This window comes from Euprymna scolopes, chromosome 9 (assembly GCF_053919585.1).
Source record: "Euprymna scolopes isolate OS-2025 chromosome 9, ASM5391958v1, whole genome shotgun sequence".
NCBI classification, from domain to species: Eukaryota; Metazoa; Mollusca; class Cephalopoda; order Sepiida; family Sepiolidae; genus Euprymna; species Euprymna scolopes.
In genome coordinates, this window is record NC_136490.1 from 41,291,780 (window position 1) to 41,303,129 (window position 11,350).

Consider the following 11,350-nt stretch of genomic DNA (forward strand, 5'->3'; position numbering starts at 1 on the left):
GGGTCTGTATTTTGGAAGTTAATAAATATTTTATTAACTTCTTCACAAGATGATGGCAGGATGAGGACATCATCCACATATTTTGTGAAAAATATGTCGGATTGGTAATCATGTAGTATGTCCTGTTCTAATCTATTCATGTATGTTAAAGCTAGAAGTCTCGATACGCTGGATCCCATGGGAAGGCCTGATATCTGTTTGTATGTTTTGTGTTTATATTGAAAGTGAGTGTTGTCTACTATTATGTGTATAAGTTGATGTATGTCAGTGGTGATGAGGTTAAAGCAGTGTAGATTATTATAAGATATGTATTCTGTGATTAGGTCTACAGCTGGGTGTGCGGATACTGCTTTGGAGAGAGAGAGAGAGAGAGAGAGAGAGAGAGAGAGAGAGAGAGAGAGAGGCAACATCTAGGCTGAAGGCGTACCTGTTGCGTTGAAGGTACTGTGTTCATGGTGATTGTAGTCTATGTATAACTTCTTTTGAGCTGTTAACGTGACCTGGATAGGTGGAAAGTAGGGGTTGGATTATTTGTGATATTTTATACAGTGGTTCTTCTATGTTTGAAACTATGGGTCTGATTTGTGTACACGATCTGTTTCTGTGTTTTTATTAGGTGATAAAACCTGGAGAGTTTGCTGTTTCTTGTAATGATATTTCTCATGTATTTATTGGGTATATTTCTTTTTTTGCAATTTCGTAATTGTCAACTGTAAATAAATTATATTAACCGTACTTTGCCCTAAATCCCTCATTTTAATGATGGATATGTTTGGAATATATATATTTAACTAGCCTACCCGTGATCAGTTGGGTAAATATATGTTATATCTAGCTATGAGTTAGTGATTATATTAATTATGCAAAAAAAAAAAAAATGCGCGCTTGCACATACAACAATGGCCACCACTTTTAACATAAGTAATTACGTTGCTTAATATCCGAAAAACTACTTATTTGCGAAAATTTTAAATGTGATATTCATTTCAGCATATCCAAGAACCTTTAAAAAAGAAAATTGTAGCGGTCTAGGGTATAGAAGGAAATGCGTGTTCATTTCACGTTCGGGTGTCGCCAATTTGTAGTGGACTGGTGGATATATTATACATATCCCTCAGTTGTACAAAATAGGAAAAATGAATTGAGAAAGAGACGAACTACGTGTTAAATTGAATTAAACGAACTAGTATTTATTTCGTGAAGAAACACATGAAAGAAAAGGGTACAACACGTGTTCATGTCCTCGTTCGTCTCTCGCTGTTTACTGGTGAGAAGGAAAGTCTATTGTCATAGAGAGAGAAAGAGATAAAGTCAATCCAGTTTGGTGTGCATCTCTCGCTCTTAGCTGGTGAGAAGGAAAGTCTATTGTAGTATATATAGAGAGAGAACATGAGAAAAAGTCAATCCAGGCCATGGAGATAGAAAACGTGTAAAGTGTACGTAGTCTGTTAGCTCGTGCCCCATACATAGTAGCAGGGAATGTGACGCGCGTGGGCGCCCCGAAAGGGGGGCGAATCATCCGACGACCGCTCAGCTCGAGAGCTAAGTCGAAAAAGGAGGAAGCAGCTTATTGCTCTTGCTTTTATATTTGTTTCCGGTGGTCTTTTGCGCATGTGTGGATTTCCTTTGAAAGGGAAGTGACGTTGTCCATGTGTGCGTACATGTGCGCGTATATGTGCGTACATGTGTGTACGTTAGCGTGCGTGTGTATACACGTGAATGTGAGTGTATATACGTGAACGTGAATATATGTACGTGTGTGGACGTGTGCGTATATGTTTGTGTGCGCGTATGTATATGACAAGTAATATAGCTTGAGATGTGAACGCATGTTTTTGTGTGAGACTAGAAAAGGCTCCCACAAAATATTAAGGTGAAAACGAAGTAAAAAATTACCAAACTTCTATTTTTATATTTGCTTAGAAAAAGATACATTATATACAATGTTGTTCATCCGTACCTTTAAACTTGTCTGACGTCACTTCCGCCAAATGGCTTTGTAAACAAAGAAGTGCGACTCTTAACGAAAGCCAGTATGGCATAGCATTAATTAAGAAAAAACATAGAAATTAAAACCATTTAACCGGTAAATCCTATTTCTCTCTATAACTGTAACCAAACGCAATAACAGTTACTCTTTTACGTATTTGCTTGTGTGTTTTTGTTTTACAACTTAAACTATTTTAAAGTCTTTTTACTGAATTAGATTTCGTAGTTGGCAGTTTAAAGACGTTAAAATTACTTGCAAATGTTTATTAATACTTTGAAGATTATGCAAACAATAGACTTTTTAACCTGTTAAAAACGGGGAAAGGTTATAGCCATTAACTTATGATAAGTGATTTATGCCATACTGGTTTTCGTTAAGAGTCGCACTTCTATGAGATGCCACGTTTATTGCCTTTGGTATCAGTTACTTATTGCACGATTTTTTTTATGTTCCATTTACAAAAAGTTAGATGTTATTATGTGTTGAAAGTTGAGTAGTTTCTTTTTATTACCACGGTTTCAACTACTGGGCAACCTGTATCTGAGTAATTTCAACGTCTTTAAACTGTCAGTTACAGAATATATAAATTGTTTGTTTTGATTTTGTTTGAAAACGATTCCAACTTGCAATGAAAAATAAAAATAAAATTCGTAAAATGGCGATGTAAAAAAAGCAAAAAAGGATATAAAATTTTGTTTTTATTTGCATATTTTAAACGCGAAAAAATTGTCGATTAAAAAAAAAGCTTTCCTGGCTTTGATTTTGTTTACTTAGGCATGCGCAGAATGTTTCAAAGCGGAAGCTGTAACTCAGGTGGACGGCTTCAACGTCCAAACAAGATGATTTGATTTTTTATGATATAATAGATATATACAGCACAATCATATTAACGTTTCCTGCTAGATTATTTGAGTTAGTTTTTATGATATAATAGATATATACAGCACAATCATATTAACGTTTCCTGCTAGATGATTTGAGTTAGTTTTTATGATATAAGAAATATATACAGCACAATCATATTAACGTTTCCTGCTAGATGATTTGAGTTTTTATGATATAATAGATATATACAGCACAATCATATTAACGTTTCCTGCTAGATGATTTGAGTTTTTATGATATAATAGATATATACAGCACAATCATATTAACGTTTCCTGCTAGATGTTTTGAGTTAGTTTTTATGATATAATAGATATATACAGCACAATCATATTAACGTTTCCTGCTAGATGATTTAAGTTAGTTTTTATGATATAATAGATATATACAGCACAATCATATTAACGTTTCCTGCTAGATGATTTGAGTTAGTTTTTATGATATAATAGATATATACAGCACAATCATATTAACGTTTCCTGCTAGATGATTTGAGTTTTTATGATATAATAGATATATACAGCACAATCATATTAACGTTTCCTGCTAGATGATTTGAGTTTTTATGATATAATAGATATATACAGCACAATCATAGTAACGTTTCCTGCTAGATTATTTGAGTTAGTTTTTATGATATAATAGATATATACAGCACAATCATATTAACGTTTCCTGCTAGATGATTTGAGTTTTTATGATTTAATAGATATATACAGCACAATCATATTAACGTTTCCTGCTAGATTATTTGAGTTAGCTTTTATGATATAATAGATATATCCAGCACAATCATATTAACGTTTCCTGTTAGATGATTTGAGTTAGTTTTTATGATACAATAGATATATACAGGACAATCATATTAACGTTTCCTGCTAGATGATTTGATTTTTTATGATATAATAGATATATACAGCACAATCATATTAACGTTTCCTGCTAGATTATTTGAGTTTTTATGATATAATAGATATATACAGCACAATCATATTAACGTTTCCTGCTAGATGCTTTGAGTTTTTATGATATAATAGATATATACAGCACAATCATATTAACGTTTCCTGCTAGATGATTTGAGTTAGTTTTTATGATATAATAGATATATAGAGCACAATCATATTAACGTTTCCTGCCAGATGATTTGAGTTAGTTTTTATGATATAATAGATATATACAGCACAATCATATTAACGTTTCCTGCTAGATGATTTGAGTTTTTATGATATAATAGATATATACAGCACAATCATATTAACGTTTCCTGCTAGATGATTTGAGTTAGTTTTTATGATATAATAGATATATACAGCACAATCATATTAACGTTTCCTGCCAGATGATTTGAGTTAGTTTTTATGATATAATAGATATATACAGCACAATCATATTAACGTTTCCTGCTAGATGATTTGAGTTAGTTTTTATGATATAATAGATATATACAGCACAATCATATTAACGTTTCCTGCTAGATGATTTGAGTTTTTATGATATAATAGATATATACAGTACAATCATATTAACGTTTCCTGCTAGATGATTTGAGTTTTTATGATATAATAGATATATAGAGCGCAATCATATTAACGTTTCCTGCAAGATGGTTTGAGTTTTTATGATATAATAGATATATACAGCACAATCATATTAACGTTTCCTGCTAGATGATTTGAGTTTTTATGATATAATAGATATATACAGCACAATCATATTAACGTTTCCTGCTAGATGATTTGAGTTAGTTTTTATGATATAATAGATATATACAGCACAATCATATTAACGTTTCCTGCTAGATGATTTGAGTTTTTATGATATAATAGATATATACAGCACAATCATATTAATGTTTCCTGCTAGATGCTTTGAGTTTTTATGATATAATAGATATATACAGCACAATCATATTAACGTTTCCTGCTAGATGATTTGAGTTAGTTTTTATGATATAATAGATATATACAGCACAATCATATTAACGTTTCCTGCTAGATGATTTGAGTTTTTATGATATAATAGATATATACAGGACAATCATATTAACGTTTCCTGCTAGATGATTTGATTTTTTATGATATAATAGATATATACAGCACAATCATATTAACGTTTCCTGCTAGATTATTTGAGTTTTTATGATATAATAGATATATACAGCACAATCATATTAACGTTTCCTGCTAGATGCTTTGAGTTTTTATGATATAATAGATATATACAGCACAATCATATTAACGTTTCCTGCTAGATGATTTGAGTTAGTTTTTATGATATAATAGATATATACAGCACAATCATATTAACGTTTCCTGCCAGATGATTTGAGTTAGTTTTTATGATATAATAGATATATACAGCACAATCATATTAACGTTTCCTGCTAGATGATTTGAGTTTTTATGATATAATAGATATATACAGCACAATCATATTAACGTTTCCTGCTAGATGATTTGAGTTAGTTTTTATGATATAATAGATATATACAGCACAATCATATTAACGTTTCCTGCCAGATGATTTGAGTTAGTTTTTATGATATAATAGATATATACAGCACAATCATATTAACGTTTCCTGCTAGATGATTTGAGTTAGTTTTTATGATATAATAGATATATACAGCACAATCATATTAACGTTTCCTGCTAGATGATTTGAGTTTTTATGATATAATAGATATATACAGTACAATCATATTAACGTTTCCTGCTAGATGATTTGAGTTTTTATGATATAATAGATATATAGAGCGCAATCATATTAACGTTTCCTGCAAGATGGTTTGAGTTTTTATGATATAATAGATATATACAGCACAATCATATTAACGTTTCCTGCTAGATGATTTGAGTTTTTATGATATAATAGATATATACAGCACAATCATATTAACGTTTCCTGCTAGATGATTTGAGTTAGTTTTTATGATATAATAGATATATACAGCACAATCATATTAACATTTCCTGCTAGATGATTTGAGTTAGTTTTTATGATATAATAGATATATACAGCACAATCATATTAACGTTTCCTGCTAGATGATTTGAGTTTTTATGATATAATAGATATATACAGCACAATCATATTAATGTTTCCTGCTAGATGCTTTGAGTTTTTATGATATAATAGATATATACAGCACAATCATATTAACGTTTCCTGCTAGATGATTTGAGTTAGTTTTTATGATATAATAGATATATACAGCACAATCATATTAACGTTTCCTGCTAGATGATTTGAGTTTTTATGATATAATAGATATATACAGCACAATCATATTAACGTTTCCTGCTAGATGATTTGAGTTTTATGATATAATAGATATATACAGCACAATCATATTAACGTTTCCTGCTAGATGATTTGAGTTTTTATGATATAATAGATATATACAGCACAATCATATTAACGTTTCCTGCTAGATTACCGAAGTTAAGCGACGTTGAATCCAGTCAGTACTAATGGATGACCATTTTGGAATACCAGGTGCTGTGTACGTTCTTCATTTATCATTGTTTCTGGTCGTCCTTGATTTCTTTCTGTCACCGAAATTACGTAGTGTTAATTCAGGAAAGGTGTGGCTTGAGATTGCGCAACCATTGTCTCACAATTCAACACGCAGCTACCTTTGCACAAAGTATCTATTGTCCTTCAAGACAGAACGGAAACGATAATATATTTAATGTTACAATAGAAAAACACGAGTATGAAAAGTAATATGGTTAAGCTTAAACATGGAAAAGTAAAGGACTAGTTGTTAAAACTGGAAAAGAAAAGGACAAGATATTCTAGTAAACAATATAATAAATTTATAACTCAAAATATTGCAGCATTAAGAATTGATTATATAATGTTATAAATTGAATTTAAAAAATCTATTTTCTATTGTAATCCACTATTTTTCCAGGCTTCCAGTAAATTCACTTGTTCTTTGTTTGATTTCGTTTTATTTTTTTGCCCCCATAGACATAACATACACAAATGTAATAATAACAATGTACGGCACTCGTCTGGTTTCAATAAAATCTCCACAATTATCTCCCTTTCATTTTTTCATTATCTCTGTTTAACTTTCTACTTCTCTTTTCGCGAGAGCAGTGAATTTGTAGCAACATTAGTCGCTGAAGCGACGTGGTTGCTATGGAAACCAGTCATAAAAAACGTCGCTCACCTCCTTACGTTTTTTTTTTACGATTTTGAACACCAGTAAATTCATCATAACTTTTGTTTTACTGAACCAAAATTGGAAAAAAAATTCACAATGTAGCTGAGAAGGTGATCTATAAACTGTAATAATTGTTTGAAATTTGGTCGAAAAATGAGTGAGCGGTGAAGCTTTAAAACAGTTCTAAATGACTAAAACTAACACTTAACCATTTATTCAAACACTACCGTGTTTGAATGATATGAGCTTTGAAATATAATAATGAATATTCTATCAAAACTATTGTTTAATTTAGATCGGCCATAAAGAAAATATATACCATTAGTTAATGCGAAGAAATCTGAATCTTTTCTTTTCTTTTTTAGAAGTATTTGTATAACCCTACGACAATGTTATTTCTAAAACTTGCATTGTAATATAATTACAAAATGAAAGTTATCTTTTATAAAGCAACTAGGAAATAAAATTTGGATGTCTTCAAGTCCAATGTTAACAAATTCCTAATGAACCGCCCCCTTAAGTAAACACCTCATCAAATCTCCACACTAACGTAATGCACTTGCAATAACCCTTATCCCTGAGTGGCTTCCGGGCCTTGATAAGTGGTGATCACTGTGTAAAAAAAAAAGAAAAGAAAAAAAGGAAATAAAATATATTGAGTATTTGTGACCGTATTGAACGTTGCTTACATTTTTGGTATAAAAGTTTAAACTCTTCCGTATACATGTTTAAACGTTCTAAGTACCCGACGTTGGCCGGGTTAGGGTTATCACTAGTGTTGGGACGATTAATCAGAATCGGAATAAGGAACAGGGAAAAATTTGGGGGTATCGGAATCGGCAAAAAATTGTATCTATATTCCGATGCCAAAAACGATTCCTGCAATTATCTTTTTTTTATGTGATTTTGTTTAAAACAAAAATCTTCCACTGCTGGTAGTAATGATAAAATGATAAATATTTATTGATTTTAGACTATCAGTAATACTAAAATCTCTAAATCCCCCCTCCCCCCCAAGTATGTTTTTACGTTTGAGAAAATATGTGCACATTTAACGTGTGTTTTCGCGATAATCCGGAAAAGTAGCAACTTTATAGTTAAATATTTACAGATTTATAAAGAATTTGAATCGGAAGCGTTAATTGTATTTGAATCGGGAATTGTATCGGAATTTGGAAAAATACTGGAATCGTCCCATCATCAATTATCACTCGGAATTTTGATCAGAATTGTTTGTTTATTCAATTAATTTGTTTATATGAACGTGTATGTTTTAAAAGTTAAATTTACTAAATATGGTTTATTTAGATTAGTAATTTATTAATGAAAACAAACGTATGATAAAAGTATAATTGAGCATAATATAGTTGTGATATAAGTACATATGGAAATTTTGTTGCTTATGGCACCCCGTCCATAGTAAAGTCTAATGTCTCCATCTATAAATATAAAAGCGAAAAATGTATGTATGTATGTATGTATGTATGTATGTATGTGTGTTCGCTTTTTCTGTGTGTCTACAAAAGGCTTTTTTCAGAGAAGCGGTCGCTCGCTTCACAACTTTTTAAAACTTTTTATATCACATATACATCATAATATCTCACAATTAACAACGAAGCTCGCCTGTTTATTTAATTTGCTCGATTTCGGGAAGATAAATATTCAACATTTGTCGCTCGCCACATGTGGGTTAGTCTTTTTCCTATAACATCTTGGGGGGGGGCGTCGGCAGTAAATTAAATCCCGCATGTTTCCGTTAGCATGTCACGGTGGGGCAATGGTTAACGTTGCACTTTTTTTTTCACACTTTAATTTACAACTTTGCCTCAAGGGTTCGGGTTCAATCCTCATACTTACTTTTTCTTTTACCCCCACCCCACCCCCGGAGTTTCCACACATATCTCCAAACACCCGGGCAACGCCGGGTACCCCTCGCTAGTACCACAATAAAATCAAATACATGTTTGTTATCAACTGCAAGCCAATAAATATAACATCCCGATTAAATCATACCCTGTGTTTCTACTCCTCCGGTGATTGAGGCGCTTCATTGCCGATTGACTTCGTGGGGTGCGTTAAACTTTACGACCACCAAAAAACAGAAGATCATCAATTCAAAGCAGAACCCTTTATGAAGCTGTTAACCTCGCTTTTTCAAATATAACATGCCGATTAAATCATACCTTGTGTCTCTACTCCTCCAGTGCAGTGGCAGAGAGGAAAGACATTCCTGGGCTACACACATTTGGGGCCCTAATTTATAATTAATTAAGTCATTTCTTTACACGTTCTGTGTGTTCAAAGATTTCCAACGAACACCCTGCTTCTCTCGCTCACTCTCTCTTTGTTCCATGTGGCGTCACGTTCGTTTCAAGAAACTGAAAGCCGAGATGACAGCTAAGTGCATACGCTGACATCCTGATTTCGATTTTTCTATTCGTATTAACGTTACCCTATAAATTTAAATCAACATATAGGCACTAGCAAAATACCATATAGTTGCCTTCAAAGTAATCTCCTCCAGTTGCAATGCACTTGTTGTACCGTTCCAACAACTTGAAGGCTCCATGGAAGTCCTTTTGTGTGAGCATGTCAATGACCCTCATCACAGCCTCTTTTATCTCAATTGTCTCTTTGACGATAACTTCCAATGTTTACCTTGAGCGTAAGGAATGACCAAAAGTCACAGGGAGCAATATTTGAACAATATGGAGGGTGAGAAACTGCCTTGATGCCCATCTTCGTAAATAGCCTGTGACAAAGATGGAGCACCCTTGGAAAAAACTTAGTGCAAATCTTCCACATCTTCAGTTCTTCACGAATAAGTGTGTACAGTTCCCACACTGACATCAAACTGTGCACTTATTGTCTCTGTGGACATATGACGATCCTTATCAATGAAATTCTTTATTTGGTCAATCAACTCTAATGTTCTGACTTCCTTACGCCTTCCACACCTCTCATCATCCCTCACAGACTCCCTGCCTTCCTTGAATCTTTTATGCCAATAAAAATCTGATGCTCGATTCATGCAAGCTCGTCTAAAAGCAGTCTGAAGCATTCCACAGTTTCTGTGGTATTTTCCCACGTTTAAAATAGAATTTTATTGCATATCCTTTTACTAAATGTCCCCACGTCCAGATTGCATTTTTGAAATTCATCAGCTGTGATAATCAGCCTTTAGTAAGGTGTATTCCAATTCCTGCTGTAGCTGTTCATTTGAACATGAAATAATAAGAATCGGTCATCTCATATGTATAGCAATAACATATTGAATTTTCAAGAACGCGATAATTTTAAATGCCTGTACAAAAAGTCTGGAAACGTATTGAAGGCACCTCGTGTATGAAAGTCAGAAGGTGATAAATCTGTCGAGTAGAGTGGATGGTGTAGGAGCCACAGTCCTAGATTATTGTGATTATCAACATTGATGATTGACCAATACGTATTCTTCCACGTTTTCTAGGAATGCATCAGTTCCTCCACTCCAACAACTTGCCAAAATTAAATAGAAAGTGTTTCAACCTACAAACTGGTAAGCACAGAATATGTGTGCGTTGGAGCGAGTACATTTCATTCAACACACGTATTTGAGTGCACATGCTAAGTAAATATTGTTAAGTTAGCAGGCCGCCTGGCGTTGCGCGATCGTAAAATCCACGTAACTATTATATTTTAATTCATACAGAACTTGAAACATGCGAGTATTATGTGTGTTTCTAAACAGTTCACTTCTTGTAAGTAAAAAAAAAAAAAAAAAAAAATACTCGAGCTGAGATCGAAATAATAACCTAAAGACAGTGAGTCAAGTACGATAACCATCAGACCAGCTTGACATGATTTTTAAAAAGTGGTTTCAAACCTACTTATTCTTAACATAAGTAATCTGTTACGTGAACTATTCACACATGCGCATTCGTGAAACAATTGACAAACAGCTAAAAATCCGATGACACTAACAGACCAAGTTTTCAATTTTTACCTTTTAGCAGATATTTCCTCCAGATGAAAACCGATTAAAAAGTTTTCCACGTGTCTGAATACCCTATATACTAAATTTCAAGTCTTCAGATAAAAAATTCGTCGAGTATATAGGGTGATAATTGTTCTTAAATACACGCACACATTCTCACTTTATATATATCATAAGTTGCTCGCTTGGTTAGTATTGCTGGATGGCATCGTCCTTTCGAGTTGAAACTCCTACTTGTGAGACGTCGGCTTGGGGTTATTAGCTGGTTGGATGACCGCGTCCCTTGTCGATACGAGGTAGGTTCATTTCACAGTCGGATTTC